Source organism: Lepus europaeus, unplaced genomic scaffold (assembly GCF_033115175.1).
Source record: "Lepus europaeus isolate LE1 unplaced genomic scaffold, mLepTim1.pri SCAFFOLD_32, whole genome shotgun sequence".
Classification (NCBI taxonomy): Eukaryota; Metazoa; Chordata; class Mammalia; order Lagomorpha; family Leporidae; genus Lepus; species Lepus europaeus.
The window spans coordinates 5,451,502-5,466,463 of NW_026909196.1; positions in this window are offsets into that span (position 1 = coordinate 5,451,502).

The window sequence follows — 14,962 nt, forward strand, 5'->3', positions numbered from 1 at the left end:
AATCAATTAGTGTTTCTATGGTACAAAATTAAATATTCCCTGACAAAAAACATTCAATACAATAAAGCACGTCGATAATATCGAAAACACGCAAACACAGAGGTTGTAGCAATATCTGGTATTTAGTAAGCCGAAACACAACAGGATATTTCTTGTTTCATCCAGGCATATCCGGACAAAATGGTGTGGAGTTCATATGCCTTGGACCGAGAAAATCACAGTAAAAATGGTTTTTGAGAAAAGCAAAGTCTTTTCGTTACTCAAGTGCATAAAATGTCATCTATATAAACAGAAATATGATATTTGTTTGCCACAGTTCCTGTAGCTTTCTCCTTTGAATATATGAATGTGTAGAGCTGGTGTCTCCATGTGGATCCTATTAGTGTTTCTACAGTACAAAATTTAATGTTCCCTGATAAAAGCATTCAAAACAATAAAATTCATCGATAATATCCAGAAAACACAAACACAGAAGCTGTAGCAATATCTGGTATTTAGTAAGCCGAAACACAACAGGATATTTCTTGTTTCATCCAGGCATATCCGGACAAAATGGTGTGGAGTTCATATGCCTGGGACCGAGAAAATCACAGTAAAAATGGTTTTTGAGAAAAGCAAAGTCTTTTCTTTAGGCAAGTGCAAAAAATGTCATCTATACAAACAGAAATATCATGTTTGTTTGTCACAGTTTTTCTAGATTTCACCCTAGAAAATACGTATGTGTAGAGCTGGTGTCTCCATGTGGATCCTATTAGTGTTTCTACAGTACAAAATTAAATGTTCCCTGAAAAAATTTTCAAAACAATAAATACATCGATAATATCCAGAAAACACAAACACAGAGGCTTTCACAATATCTGGGACTGAGTTAGCCAAAACACAACCGGATATATCTGGTTTCATCCAGTCATATCCGGACAAAGTGGTGTGGAATTCGTATGAAATTGATGGAGAAAATCGCAGTAAAAATGGTTTTAGAGAAAAGCAAAGTCTTTTCGATAGGCAGGTGAATAAAATGTCATCGATACAAACAGAAATATCATGTTTGTTTCCCGCACATTCATCTAGCTTTCTTCCTAGAAAATACGAATGTGTACACTGGTGTCTCCATGTAGAAGCAATTAGTGTTTCCAAACACAAAATTAAATGTTCCCTGATAAAAGCATTCAAAACAATAAAGTCTGTCGATAATATACAAAAAACACAAACACAGAGGCTGTAGCAATATCTGGGATTGAGTTAGGCAAAATACAACTGGATATTTGTGTTTTCATCCAGTCACATCCGCACAAAGAAGTGTGGAGTTCATATGCCTTGGACCGAGAAAATTTCAGTAAAAATTGTATTGTAGAAAAGCAAAGTCTTTTTGTTAGGCAAGTGCATAAAATGTCATCCATACAAACAGATATATCATGTTTCTTTGTCACAGAAACTCTAGCTTTCTCTCTAGAAAATACGAATGTGTACAGCTGGTGTCTCCATGCGGAACCAATTAGTGTTTCTATGGTGCAAAATTAAATGTTCCCTGATAAAAATATTCAAAACAATAAAGCATGTCGATAATGTCCAGAAAACACAAACACAGAGGATTTCACAATATCTGGGATATAGCAAGCCAAAACACAACCGGATATTTCTGGTTTCATCCAGTCATATTTGGACAAACTGGTGTGGAATTCGTATGCGATGGAAGGAGAAAATCACAGAAAAATGGTTGTGGAGAAAAGCAAAGTCTTTTTGTTAGGCAAGTGCATAAAATGTCATCGATACAAACAGAAATATAATGTTTGTTTGCCGCAGTTCATCTAGCATTCTCCCTAGAAAATACGAATGTGTACACTGGTGTCTCCATGTGGAACCAATTAGTGCTTCCCTACACAAAATTAAATATTCCCTGATAAAAACATTCAAAACAATAAAGCACGTCGATAATATCCAAAAAACACAAACACAGAGGCTGTAGCAATATCTGGGATTGAGTTAGCCAAAACACAACCGGATACTTCTGGTTTCATCCAGTCATATCTGCACAAAGTGGGGTGGAATTCGTATGCAATAGATTGAGAATATTACAGTAAAAATGGTTTTGGAGAATAGCAAAGACTTTTCATTAGGCAAGTGCATAAAATGTCATGTATACAAACAGAAATATCGCGTTTGTTTGCCGCAGTTCCTCTAGCTTTCTCTCTAGAAAATACGAATGTGTAGAGCTGGTGTCTCCATGTGGAACCAATTAGTGTTCCCATGACAAAATTAAATGTTCCCTGATAAAAACATTCAAAACAAAAAAAAGTGTGTTGATAATATCCAGAAAACAAAAACATTGAGGCTGTAGGCATATCTAGGATATAGTTAGCCAAAACAGAACCGCATATTTCTGTTTTCATCCAGGCATATTTGGTCAAAGTGGTGTCGAATTCGGATGCAATGGACCGAGAAAATTATAGTAAGAAAGTTTTTGGAGAAAAGCAATGTCTTTTCCTTCGGCCAGTGCATAAAATGTCATCTATACAAACAGAAATATCATGTTTGTTTGCCGCAGTTCCTCTAGCTTTCTCCCTGGAAAATACAAATGTGTAGAGCTGGTGTCTCCTTGTGGAACCAATTCGTGTTTCTACGGTACAAAATTAAATGTACCCTGATAACAGCATTCAAAACAATAAAGTCCGTCTATAATATGCAGAAAACACAAACACCGCAGCTGTAACCATATCTGGGATACAGTAAGCCAAAACACAAAAGGATATTTCTGGTTGCATGCAGCCATATCCGGAAATAGTTTGGTGGAATTCGTATGCAATGGACCGAGAAAATCACAGTAAAAATGGTTCGGAGAAAAGCAAAGTCTTTTTGTTAGGCAAGTGCATAAAATGACATCTATACAAACAGAAATATCATGTTTGTTTGCCGCAGTTCCTCTCGCTTTCTCCCTAGAAAATACGAATGTGTAGAGCTGGTGTCTCCATGTGGAACCAATTAGTGTTCCTACGGTACAAAATAAATTTTCCTGATAAAAACATTCAAAACAGCAAAGTCCATCGATAATATACATAAAACACAAACACAGAGGCTGTAGCAATACCTGGGATATAGTAAGCCAAAACACAACCGGATATTTCTGGTTTCATTCAGTCATATCCGGACAAAGTGGTATGCAATTTGGATGCAATGGACAGAGAAAATCACAATTAAAATTGTTGGGGAAACGCAAAGTTTTTTTGTTAGGCTAGTGCATAATGTGTCATCTATACATACAGAAATATGATGTTTGTTTGCTGCAGTTCCTCTAGCTTTCTCCCTAGAAAATACGAATGTGTAGAGCTGGTGTCTCCATGTGGATGAAATTAGTGTTTCTACGGTACAAAATTAAATGTTCCCTGCTAAAAACATTCAAAACAATAAAGCACATCGCTAAAATCCAAAAAACACAAACACAGAGGCTGTAGCAATATCTGGAATTGAGTTAGCCAAAAGAAAACTGTATATTTCTGGTTTCATCCAGTCATATCCGGACAAAGTGGAGTGGAATTCATATACAATGGACCGAGGAAATCACATGAAAAATGGTTTTGGAGAAAAGCAAAATCTTTTCGTTAGGCAAGTGCTTAATACGTCATCTATACAAACAGAAATATCATGTTTCTATGCCGCAGTTCCTCTAGCTTTCTCCCTAGAAAATACAAATGTGTAGAGCTGGTGTCTCCATGTGGAACCAATTAGTGTTTGCAAGCACAAAATTAAATGTTCCCTGAAAAAAACATTCAAAACCATAAAGAGCGTTCATAATATGCAGAAAAAACAAACACAGATGGTTTCACAATATTTCAGATTGAGTTAGCCAAAACACAACTGGATATTTCTGGTTTCATCCAGTCATATCCGGACAAAGTGGTGTGGAATTCCTATGCAATGGCCCGAGAAAATCACAGTAAAAATGGTATTGGAGAAAAGCAAAGTCTTTTCGTTAGGCAAGTGCATAAAATGTCATCTATACAAACAGAAATATCATGTTTGTTTGCCGCAGTTCCTCTAGCTTCGTCCCTAGAAAATACAAATGTGTAGAGCTGGTGTCTCCATGTGGAAGCAATTATTGTTTCCCAGCACAAAATTAAATGTTCCCTGATAAAAACATTCAAAACAATAAAGCACGTCTATAATATCCAAAAAATAATATGCAGAGCTGGTGTCTCCATGTGGAACCAATTACTGTATCCAAGCTCAATATGAAATGTTCCGCGATAAAAAACATGCAAAACAATAAAGTCCTTGATAATATCCAGAAAACACAAACACAGAGGGTGTAGCAATATCTGGGATTGAGTTAGCCAAAACAAAACAGGATATTTCTCGGTTCAACCAGTCATACCCGGTAAATTGGTGTGGAATTCATATGCAATGGACTGAGAAAATCACAGTAAAAATGGTTTTGGAGAAAAGCAAAGTCTCTTCGTTAGGCAAGTGCATAAAATGTCATCTATACACACAGAAATATCTTGTTTGTTTGTCGCAGTTCCTCTAAATTACTCCCTAGAAAATAATATGCAGAGCTGGTGTCTCCATGTGGAACCAATTACTGTATCCAAGCTCAATATGAAATGTTCTGCGATAAAAAACATGCAAAACAATAAAGTCCTTGATAATATCCAGAAAACACAAACACAGAGGCTGTAGCAATATCTGGGATTGAGTTAGCCAAAACAAAAACAGATATTTCTGGGTTCATCCAGTCATATCCGGTGAACGGGTGTGGAATTCATATGCAATGGACCGAGAAAATCACAGTACAAATGGTTTTGGAGAAAAGCAAAGTCTTTTCATTAGGCAAGGACATAGAATGTCATCTATACCAACAGAAATATCATGTGTGTTTGTCGCATTTCCTCTAGCTTTCTCACTAGAAAATACGAATGCGTAGAGCTGGTATCTCCATTTAGCACCCATTAGTGTTTCCAAGCACAAAATTAAATGTTCCCTGATAAAAAAACTTTGAAAACAATAAAGTACATGGATAATATCTGCAATACACAAACACAGAGGCTTTCACAATATTTCGGATTGAGTTAGCCAAAAAATACCGGATATTTCAGGTTTAATCCAGGCATATCCGGAAAAACAGGTGTGGAATTTGTATGCAATGGACCGAGGAAATCAGAGTAAAAATGGTTTTGGAGAAAAGCAATGTCTTTTGGTTAGGCCAGTGCATAAAATGTCATCTATAGAAACAGAAATATCATGTTTGTTTGCCGCAGTTCCTCTAGCTTTCTCCCTAGAAAATACGAATGTGTAGAGCTGGTGTACCCATGATAAACCAATTAGTGTTTCAACGGTAAGAAATTAAATGTTCCCTGATAAAAACATTCAAAACCATAAAGTCCATCGATAGTATCCAGAAAACACAAACAGAGAGGCTTTCACAATATTTAGGATTGAGTTAGACAAAAAAAAGCATATATTTCTGGTTTAATCCAGTCATACCCGGACAAATTGGTGTGGAATTCATATGCAATGGACTGAGAAAATCACAGTAAAAATGGTTTTGGAGAAAAGCAAAGTCTTTTCGTTAGGCAAGTGCATAAAATGTTATCTATACAAACAGAAATATAATGTTTGTTTCCCGAATTTCCTCTAGCTTTCTCCCTAGAAAATACGAATGTGTAGAGCTGGTGTCTGCATGTGGAACCCATTAGTGTTTCCAAGCTCAAAATGAAATGTTCACTGATAAAAAACATTGAAAATAATAAAGTCCATGTATAATATGAGGAATACAAAAACACAGAGGCTGTAGCAATATCTGGGATTGAGTTAGCCAAAAGAAAACACGAAATTTCAGGTTTCCTCCAGTCATATCCAGAAAAACTGGTGTGGAATTCTTATGCAATGGACCGAGAAAATCACAGTAAAAATGGTTTTGGAGAAAAGCATAGTGTTTCCGTTAGGAAAGTGCACAAAATGCCATCCATGCAAACAGAAATATCATGTTTGTTTGCCACAGTTCCTTTAGCTTTCTCCCTAGAAAATGCGAATGTGTAGAGCCGGTGTCTCCATGTGGAACCAATTAGTGTTTCGAAGCAGAAAATTAAATCTTCCCAGATAAAAAGCTTTCAAAACAATAAAGTCCGTGGGTAATATCCGGAATACATAAACACAGCGGCTGTAGCAATATCTGGGATTGAGTTAGCCAAAACACAACCGGATATTTCCGGTTTGATCCAGTCATATCCGGACAAAGTGGTGTGTAATTCATAATCAATGGACTGAGAAAATCACAATAAAAACGTTTTTGGAGAAAAGCAACGTATTTTTGTTAGTCAAGAGCATAAAATGTCATCTATACAAACAGAAATATCATGTTTGTTTGCCACAGTTCCTCTAATTTCTCCCGAGGAAATATGATTGTGTGAGCTGGTGTCTCAATGTGGAACCAATTACTGTATATAGCTCAAAATTAAATGTTCCCCAATAACAACATTCAAAACAATAAAGTCCGTTGATAATATCCAGAAAACACAAACACAGAGGCTTTCACAATATTTAGGATTGAGTTTTCCCAAACAGAACCGGATATTTCTATTTTCATCCAGTCTTATCCTGACAAACTGGAGTGGAATTCACATGCAATGGACCCAGAAAATCACAGTAAACATGGTTTTGGAGAAAAGCAAAGTCTTATTGCTAGGCAAGTGCATAAAATGTCATCGATACAAACAGAAATATCATGTTTGTTTTTCGCAGTTCCTATAGCTTTCTCCCTAGAAAATGCGATTGTGTAGATCTGGTGTCTCCATGTGGAACCAATTACTGTTTCCAAGCACAAAATTAAATTTTCCCTGATAACAAACATTCAAAACAATAACGTCCGTGTAATATCCAGAAAACACAAACACAGAGGCTGTAGCAATACCTGCGATTGAGTTACCCAAAACAAAACTGGATATTTCCGGTTTCATCCGTCATATCCAGACAAACTGGTGTGGAATTCTTATGCAATTGGCTGAGAAAATCAGAGTAAAAATGGTTTTGGAGAAAAACAAAGTCTTTTCCTTTGGCCAGTGCATAAAATGTCATCTATATAAACAGAAATATCTTGTTTTTTCCACAGTTCCTGTAGCTTTCTCTCTAGAAAATACGAATGTGTAGAGCTGGTGTATCCATGTGGAACCAACTACTGTATCCAAGACCAAAATTAAATGATCCCAGATAACGAATATTCAAAACAATAAAGTCCGTTATAATGTCCAGAAAACACAAACACAGAGGCTGTAGCAGTATCTGGGATTGAGATACCCAAAACAGAACCTTACATTTCTATTTTCATCCAGTCAAATCCGGACAAACTGGTGTGGAATTCGTATGCAATGGACTGAGAAAATCACAGTAAAAATGGTTTTGGAGAAAAGCAAAGTCTTTTCCTTCGGCCAGTGCATAAAATGTCAACTATAGAAACAGAAATATCATGTTTGTTTACCGCAGTTCCTTTAGCTTTCTCCCTAGATAATACAAATGTGTAGAGCTGGTGTCTCCATGTGCAACCAATTAGTGTTTCCAAGCACAAAATAAAATGTTCCCTGATAAAAACATTCAAAACAATAAAGTCCGTTGATAATATCCGGAAAACACAAACACAGAGACTGTAGCAATATCTGGGATTGAGTTAGCCAAAAGAAAACCTGATATTTCTGGTTGCATCCAGTCATATCCGGACAAAGTGGTGTGGAATTCCTATGCAATGGACCAAGAAAATCACAGTAAAAATGGTTTTAGAGAAAAGCAAAGTCTTTTCATTAGGCAAGTGCGTAAAGTGTCAACTATACAAACAGTTATATGAAGTTTTTTTCCCACAGTTCCTCTAGCTTTCTCCCTAAAACATACGAATGTGTAGACTGGTGTCTCCATGTGGAACCAATTAGTGTTTCCAAGCACAAAACTAAATGTTTCCCGATAAAAACATTCAAAACCATAAACTCCATCGATAATATCCGGAAAACACAAACACAGAAGCTGTTGCAATATCTGGGATTGAGTTAGCCAAAACACAAGCGGATATTTCTGGTTTCATCCAGTCACATCCGACAATGTGGGATAGAATTCATAGGCAATGGTCCTAGAAAATCACAATAAAAATGGTTTTGCATGAAAGCAAAATCTTTTCCTTCAGCCAATGCATAAAATGTCATCTATACAAACAGAAATATGATTTTTGTTTGCCACAGTTCCTCTAGCTTTCTCACAAGAACATACGAATGTGTAGACTGGTGTCTCCATGTCGAACCAATTATTGTTTCCACGGTACAAAATTAAATGTTCCCTGATAAAAGCATTCAAAACAATAAAGTCCGTCGATAATATCCAGAAAACACAAACACAGAATCTGTAGCAATATCTGGGAAATAGTAAGCCAAAACACAACCAGATATTTCTGGTTTCATCTGTCAAATCAGGACAAAGTTGAGTGGAATTAGTATGCAATGGACCGAGAAAATCACAGTAAAAATTGTTTTTGGAGAAAAGCAAAGCCTTTTCTATAGGCAAGTGCATAAAATGTCATCTTATACAAACAGAAATATCATGTTTGTTTGCTGCAGTTCCTCTACATTTCTCCCTAGAAAATACGACTGTGTAGAGCTGTTGTCTCCATGTGGAACCAATTTGTGTTTCTGTGACACAAAATTAAATGTCCCTGATAAAAAAAATTCAAAACAATATAGTCCATCGATAATATCCTGAAAACACAAACACAGTTGCTGTAGCAATATTTCAGATGGAGTTAGCCAAAACACAACTGGATATTTCCGGTTTCATCCAGTCATATCTGGACAAAGTGGTGTGGAATTTGTATGCAATGGACCGAGAAAATCACAGTAAAAATGGTTTTGGAGAAAAGCAAAGTCTTTTTGTTAGGCTAGTGCATAAAATGTCATCTATACAAACAGAAATATCATGTTGGTTTGCCGCAGTTCCTTTAGCTTTCTCCCTAGAAAATACGAATATTTACAGCTGGTGTATCCATGTGGAACCCATTACTGTATCCAAGCTCAAATTAAATGTTCCCTGATAAAAAACATTCAAAACAATAAAGTCCATCGATAATATCCACAAAACACAAACACAGAGGCTTTCACAATATTTCGATTTAGTTAGCCAAAACACAACTGGATATTTCTGTTTTCATCCAGTCATATCCGGACAAAGTGGTGTGGAATTCGTATGCCATGAACAGAGAAAATCACATTAAAGTGGTTTTGGAGAAAAGCAAATCTTTTGGTTAGGCAAATGCATAAAATGTCATCTATACAAACAGAAATATGATGTTTGTTTGTCGCAGTTCATCTAGCTTTCTCCCTAGAAAATACGAATGTTTTGAGCTGGTGTCCCTATGATGAACCAATTAGTGTTGATACGGTACAAAAATAAATGTTCCCTGATAAAAACATTCAAAACAATAAAGTCCATCGAAAATATAAGAAAACACAAACACAGAGGCTTTCACAATATTTCGGATTGAGTTAGCCAAAGCAAAACTGGATATTTCTGGTTTCATCCAGTCATGTCCGGACAAAGTGGTGTGGAATTCGTTTGCAATGGACCAAGAAAATCACAGTAAAATTGGTTTTGGAGAAAAGCAAAGTCTTTTTGTTAGGCAAGTGCATAAAATGTCTTCGAAACTAACAGAAATATCATGTTTGTTTGTCGCAGTTCCTTTATTTCTCCCTAGAACATACAAATATGTAGAGCTGGTGTCTCCATGTGGAAATAATTAGTGTTTCCAAGCACAAAATTAAATGTTCCCTGACAAAAAACATTGAAAACAATAAAGTCCGTTGATAATATCCGGAAGACACAAACACAGAGGCTGTAGCAATATTTCAGATGTAGTTAGCCGAAACACAACCGGATATTTCTTGTTTCATCCAGTAATATCTGGACAAACTGGTGTGGAATTCGTATGCAATGGACAAAGAAAATCACAGTACAATTGGTTTTGGCGAAAAGCAAAGTCATTTCGTTAGGCAAGTGCATAAAATGTCTTCGAAACTAACAGAAATGTCATGTTAGTTTGTCGCAGTTCCTTTAGCTTTCTCCCAAGAAAATACAAATATGTAGAGCTGGTGTCCCCATGTGGAACCAATTAGTGTATCTAAGCTAAAAATTAAATATTCCCCGATAAAAAATATTCAAAACAATAAAATACATGGATAATATCAAGAAACATAAACACAGAGGATGTAGCAATATCTGGGATTGAGTTAGCCAAAACTAAACCGGATATTTCTGGTTTCATCCAGTCATATCTGGTAAACTGGTGTGGAATTCATAAGCAATGGACCAACAAAATCACAGTAAAAATGGTTTTGGAGAAAAGCAAAGTCTTTTCTTTAGGCAAGTGCATAAAATGTCATCTATACAAGCAGAAATATCACGTTTGTTTGCAACAGTTCCTCTAGCTTTCTCCATAGAAAATACGAATGTATAGTCCTGGTGTCTCCATGTGGAACCAATTAGTGTTTCTAAGCTCAAAATTAAATGTTCGCCATTAAAACACTTTCAAAACAATAAAGTCCATTGATAATATCAGGAAAACACAAAGACAAAGGCTGTAGCAATAACTGGGATTGAGTTAGCCAAAATAAAACCGGAATTTTCCGATTTCTTTCAGTCATATCAGGACAAACTGGTATGGAATTTGTATGCAATGGACCGAGAAAATCGCAGTAAAAATGGTTTTGTAGAAAACCAAAGTCTATTCGTTAGGCCAGTGCATAAAATGTCATCTATACAAACAGAAATATCATGTTTGTTTGCCACAGTTCCTCTAGCTTTCTCCCTAGAAAATATGAATGTTTTGAGCTGGTGTTCCCATGAGGAATTAGTGTTTCTACGGTAGAAAAATAAATGTTCCCTGATAACAACATTCAAAACAATAAGTTAAATCGATAATATCCAAAAAACACAAACACAGAGGCTTTCACAATATTTCGGATTGAGTTAGCCAAAACACAACCAGATATTTCCGGTTTCATCCAGTCATATCCGGTAAACTGGTTTGGAATTCGTATGCAATGCACCGAGAAAATCACAGTAAAAATGGTTTTGGAGAAAAGCAAAGTCTTTTCGTTAGGCAAGTGCATAAAATGTCATCTATACAAACAGAAATATCATGTTTGTTTTCCACAGTTCCTCTAGCTTTCTCCCTAGAAAATACGAATGTGTAGAGCTGGTGTCCCTATGATGAACCCATTAGTGTTTCTATGGTAGAAAAATAAATGTTCCCTGATAAAAACAATCAAAACAATAAAGTCCATCAAAAATATCCAGAAAACACAAACACAGAGGCTGTAGCAATATTTCCGATTGAGTTAGCCAAAACACAACCAGATATTTCTGGTTTTATCCAGTCATGTTCGGACAAAGCGGTGTGGAATTCGTATGCAATGGACCGAGAAAATCACAGTAAAATGGTTTTGGAGAAAAGCAAAGTCTTTTCATTAGGCAAGTTGCTAAAATGTCATCTATACAAACAGAAATATCATGTTTGTTTATCGCAGTTCCTCTAGCTTTCTCCCTAGAAAATACAAATATGTAGAGTTGGTGTCTCCATGTGGAACCAATTAGTGTATCTAAGCTCAAAATTAAATGTTCCCCAATGAAAAACATTGAAAACAATAAAGTCTGTTGATAAAATCCGGAAAACACAAAGACAGAGGTGTAGCAATATCTGGGATTGAGTTAGCCAAAACAAAACCGGATATTTCCGGTTTCATCCTGTATATGAGGACAAACTGGTATGGAATTCGTATGCGATGCACCGAGGACTTTGGAGTAAAAATGGTTTTGGAGAAAAGCAAAGATTTTTTGTTATGACAGTGCATAAAATTTCATCTATACAAACAGAAATATCATGTTGGTTTGCCGCAGTTCCTTTAGCTTTCTCCCTAGAAAATACGAATATTTACAGCTGGTGTATCCATGTGGAACCCATTACTGTATCCAAGCTCAAATTAAATGTTCCCTGATAAAAAACATTCAAAACAATAAAGTCCATCGATAATATCCACAAAACACAAACACAGAGGCTTTCACAATATTTCGATTTAGTTAGCCAAAACACAACTGGATATTTCTGTTTTCATCCAGTCATATCCGGACAAAGTGGTGTGGAATTCGTATGCCATGAACAGAGAAAATCACATTAAAGTGGTTTTGGAGAAAAGCAAATCTTTTGGTTAGGCAAATGCATAAAATGTCATCTATACAAACAGAAATATGATGTTTGTTTGTCGCAGTTCATCTAGCTTTCTCCCTAGAAAATACGAATGTTTTGAGCTGGTGTCCCTATGATGAACCAATTAGTGTTGATACGGTACAAAAATAAATGTTCCCTGATAAAAACATTCAAAACAATAAAGTCCATCGAAAATATAAGAAAACACAAACACAGAGGCTTTCACAATATTTCGGATTGAGTTAGCCAAAGCAAAACTGGATATTTCTGGTTTCATCCAGTCATGTCCGGACAAAGTGGTGTGGAATTCGTTTGCAATGGACCAAGAAAATCACAGTAAAATTGGTTTTGGAGAAAAGCAAAGTCTTTTTGTTAGGCAAGTGCATAAAATGTCTTCGAAACTAACAGAAATATCATGTTTGTTTGTCGCAGTTCCTTTATTTCTCCCTAGAACATACAAATATGTAGAGCTGGTGTCTCCATGTGGAAATAATTAGTGTTTCCAAGCACAAAATTAAATGTTCCCTGACAAAAAACATTGAAAACAATAAAGTCCGTTGATAATATCCGGAAGACACAAACACAGAGGCTGTAGCAATATTTCAGATGTAGTTAGCCGAAACACAACCGGATATTTCTTGTTTCATCCAGTAATATCTGGACAAACTGGTGTGGAATTCGTATGCAATGGACAAAGAAAATCACAGTACAATTGGTTTTGGCGAAAAGCAAAGTCATTTCGTTAGGCAAGTGCATAAAATGTCTTCGAAACTAACAGAAATGTCATGTTAGTTTGTCGCAGTTCCTTTAGCTTTCTCCCAAGAAAATACAAATATGTAGAGCTGGTGTCCCCATGTGGAACCAATTAGTGTATCTAAGCTAAAAATTAAATATTCCCCGATAAAAAATATTCAAAACAATAAAATACATGGATAATATCAAGAAACATAAACACAGAGGATGTAGCAATATCTGGGATTGAGTTAGCCAAAACTAAACCGGATATTTCTGGTTTCATCCAGTCATATCTGGTAAACTGGTGTGGAATTCATAAGCAATGGACCAACAAAATCACAGTAAAAATGGTTTTGGAGAAAAGCAAAGTCTTTTCTTTAGGCAAGTGCATAAAATGTCATCTATACAAGCAGAAATATCACGTTTGTTTGCAACAGTTCCTCTAGCTTTCTCCATAGAAAATACGAATGTATAGTCCTGGTGTCTCCATGTGGAACCAATTAGTGTTTCTAAGCTCAAAATTAAATGTTCGCCATTAAAACACTTTCAAAACAATAAAGTCCATTGATAATATCAGGAAAACACAAAGACAAAGGCTGTAGCAATAACTGGGATTGAGTTAGCCAAAATAAAACCGGAATTTTCCGATTTCTTTCAGTCATATCAGGACAAACTGGTATGGAATTTGTATGCAATGGACCGAGAAAATCGCAGTAAAAATGGTTTTGTAGAAAACCAAAGTCTATTCGTTAGGCCAGTGCATAAAATGTCATCTATACAAACAGAAATATCATGTTTGTTTGCCACAGTTCCTCTAGCTTTCTCCCTAGAAAATATGAATGTTTTGAGCTGGTGTTCCCATGAGGAATTAGTGTTTCTACGGTAGAAAAATAAATGTTCCCTGATAACAACATTCAAAACAATAAGTTAAATCGATAATATCCAAAAAACACAAACACAGAGGCTTTCACAATATTTCGGATTGAGTTAGCCAAAACACAACCAGATATTTCCGGTTTCATCCAGTCATATCCGGTAAACTGGTTTGGAATTCGTATGCAATGCACCGAGAAAATCACAGTAAAAATGGTTTTGGAGAAAAGCAAAGTCTTTTCGTTAGGCAAGTGCATAAAATGTCATCTATACAAACAGAAATATCATGTTTGTTTTCCACAGTTCCTCTAGCTTTCTCCCTAGAAAATACGAATGTGTAGAGCTGGTGTCCCTATGATGAACCCATTAGTGTTTCTATGGTAGAAAAATAAATGTTCCCTGATAAAAACAATCAAAACAATAAAGTCCATCAAAAATATCCAGAAAACACAAACACAGAGGCTGTAGCAATATTTCCGATTGAGTTAGCCAAAACACAACCAGATATTTCTGGTTTTATCCAGTCATGTTCGGACAAAGCGGTGTGGAATTCGTATGCAATGGACCGAGAAAATCACAGTAAAATGGTTTTGGAGAAAAGCAAAGTCTTTTCATTAGGCAAGTTGCTAAAATGTCATCTATACAAACAGAAATATCATGTTTGTTTATCGCAGTTCCTCTAGCTTTCTCCCTAGAAAATACAAATATGTAGAGTTGGTGTCTCCATGTGGAACCAATTAGTGTATCTAAGCTCAAAATTAAATGTTCCCCAATGAAAAACATTGAAAACAATAAAGTCTGTTGATAAAATCCGGAAAACACAAAGACAGAGGTGTAGCAATATCTGGGATTGAGTTAGCCAAAACAAAACCGGATATTTCCGGTTTCATCCTGTATATGAGGACAAACTGGTATGGAATTCGTATGCGATGCACCGAGGACTTTGGAGTAAAAATGGTTTTGGAGAAAAGCAAAGATTTTTTGTTATGACAGTGCATAAAATTTCATCTATACAAACAGAAATATCATGTTTGTTTGCCGCAGTTCCTCTAGCTTTCTCCCTAGAAAATACGAATGTGTAGAGCTGGTGTCTCCATGTGCAACCTATAAGTGTTTCCAAGCACAAAAATAAAT